We start from the raw sequence: 3,022 nt of genomic DNA, 5'->3' as shown, positions 1-3,022 counted from the left end.
AGAAGGTGTAAGTCAACTACCCTGGCCAGAAAGATCTCCGGATCTGTCCCCCATTGAGCATGTTTGGGACTGGATGAAGCGTCGTCTCACGCGGTCTGCACGTCCAGCACGAACGCTGGTCCAACTGAGGCGCCAGGTGGAAATGGCATGGCAAGCCGTTCCACAGGACTACATCCAGCATCTCTACGATCGTCTCCACGGGAGAATAGCAGCCTGCATTGCTGCGAAAGGTGGATATACACTGTACTAGTGCCGACATTGTGCATGCTCTGTTGCCTGTGTCTATGTGCCTGTGGTTCTGTCAGTGTGATCATGTGATGTATCTGACCCCAGGAATGTGTCAATAAAGTTTCCCCTTCCTGGGACAATGAATTCACGGTGTTCTTATTTCAATTTCCAGGAGTGTATGACTGATTAAAGTTGTTATTCGCCAACAGTTAGATGGAGCGGTCTGTAAGTGAAGGAAATAACTCTGTGGAATTAGGCACAGTATTTGTACGCAGCTCGAATGAAATATCTCCTCTGAGTAACGAAGGGGTTTCAGCGCAGCCAACATGTATCCTGTACTGACCAAAACTGAAGCTCCAAAGCGCCTATCATACATATTTCTATCGACAGGTGACAACGCTCATTTCAAAAATAAAATTACTGCATGCTGGACGCAGGTAATTGGTGCCGCTATGTGCTCTTTCCACGCGATTCACTGGTGCTTCAGCAGAAAGAGCGTAATTGAGAGCACCGGTAAATTTGTGTCCGATGCAGTCACGCACGAGGCAGCCGGCCCTGCTTCACTTCTGGGCGGACTCTGCTGCGGAAACACTTGTTTGAAGGGCAGAAGCGCGCGCTGTGAGAAGAGCGGTAGGGCGATGGGGGGGGGGGGGGGGGGGGGATCTGTCGGAACAAAAGGCGCTTCTTGCTGTGACAGCCTGCTCTTTTTCCTCCCTTCTCCTTTGTGTCTGTCTCTCTCCCCCTTTTATCTTCGCCAGCGCACTGCGCTGCAAATCGTCCAGTTTACAGGTGGTCCAATGAACCGCATAGCAGAAAGTGTAAATAGGACGGAACGCCAGAATGGACAAAGAGCGACTGCTGAATGGAATTTTCTCCCGATGAAGCCAGGAAAAGACAAGCAGAGACATAAGACGTACACAGATCTGCAGCACATCTTTGTTGCTACAAAACACGTACACTACTGTCGAAGTTTCACCGTGAAAGAAACTTTTCGCCAAAGGAGATTTTGTGAATGGTCGAAACATCAGAATGAGGAATATTTTTAGTGTTATTTGCCAGTTCAGTATTAAAATCGAGAGCAAATATGAGAGGCATTTCTCCTTTCCAAAGGAGGAAACCAGTGACAAATTCATTGAGGATAAACGTGCTGATGAAGGAATCGTTGCTATACACATGTCATTAATACTAATGTTTGCACAATGTGTCTTCTACAAAGTGTCTTCCGGTAACTGTAACGAAAATTATAGTATGATGAAAAGGCTGACAGTGTTTATTTCGTACAATATTTTTCTAAAAACAAATTTGATGAGTAGGAAATACAAATCCAAAAGAATCAATGGACATATTCGAGTAGCGTAGCGTTAATATCGCTGGCATACGAGAGCGGAAGGACAACCAGCAAGAGGTCAATATAGCGCATGACACTGCATCAATATCTGTACTCTGAATCAGTATGGAGAGTGTGGCAGAGACCAACCAACCGATTTTTCGTTGATAGATACAACGTTTGTGTTTCATAAATTGTCTGTTACAAAAAATGTCTCTGAGCACTATGGGTCTTAACATCTGAGGTCATCAGTCCCCTAGAACTTAGAACTACTTAAACCTAACTAACCTAAGGATATCACAAACATCCATGCCAGAGGCAGGATTCGAACCTGCGACCGTAGTGGTCGCGCGGTTCCAGACTGAAGCGCCTAGAACCGCTCGTCCACTCCAGCCTGCCTGATGGTTACAGCTGCGGTAAACATTACGAAGTAGTTCTGCGTTCTTCCACTTCTATGCACTGACGACAGCTTTGAAAATATCTGCCGCACCAGGCGTCGAACCCTGGTTTCCCGATTATCGACAGCGGTCTCCTTGACCACTTTGGCTATGACAGATACCAGCTGTCTTTGTGACAGTTCTCTTATACAGCTGCCTACAGACTACTGATGAAGTCAGCAGACAACCTAGCTGCCAGTCAATAAAATTCCTCTGGTTTTGTGAAAGTATTGTCAGTATGTAAAACTGCAGACATTTCGGTCACTTTTGCAAGTGACCTTCTTCTTATCCTACACAAATATATATACGTTTATCATTTAACTTGTTTTTATTTTCTTACAGAAGCTATTTTAACTTCAGCGCAATAGCAATTTTCCAAATTGTAATTATTAGACACACATCAAAAAAACAATTTTCATCACCAGGGTTCCGAGAGTTGCGGAACCGGTACAGAAAATTGGAATAGAGATCAACATATACATCATTTCCGCGCTTTTTATTGCTCATGAAAACCACACATTGCATGCATGTTGTACCACCATACAGCAAGACCTTCAGGGGTGGTGGTCCAGATTGCTGTACACACCTATAAGTCTAATAGCCAGTAGCACGTCCTCTTGCTTTGATGCATGCCTGTATTCATCGTGGCATACTATCCACAAGTTCATCAAGGCACTGTCGGTCCAGATTGCCCCACTCCTCAACGGCGATTCGAAGTAGATCGCTCAGAGTGCTTGGTGGGTCACGTTTTCCATAAACATCCCATTTCAATCTATCCGAGGCATGTTCGGTAGGGTTCGTCTGGAGAACATGCAGGCCACTCTAGTCGAGCGATGTTGTTATCCTGAAGGAAGCCATTCACAGGATGTTTACGATGGAGCGCGATTTGTCATCCATGAAGACGAATACCTAGCCAATATACTGGCGATTTGGTTTTAATATCGGTCGGAGGGTGGCATTCACGTATCATACGGCCGTTACGTTGCGTTCCATGACCCCCAGCGACGTATTTCGGCCCCACATAAGGCCA

The sequence above is a fragment of the Schistocerca serialis genome, chromosome 8 (assembly GCF_023864345.2).
Source record: "Schistocerca serialis cubense isolate TAMUIC-IGC-003099 chromosome 8, iqSchSeri2.2, whole genome shotgun sequence".
In the NCBI taxonomy this organism is placed as follows: Eukaryota; Metazoa; Arthropoda; class Insecta; order Orthoptera; family Acrididae; genus Schistocerca; species Schistocerca serialis.
The sequence above is the reverse complement of the archived record's forward strand: the minus strand, read 5'-3'. Positions refer to the sequence as shown.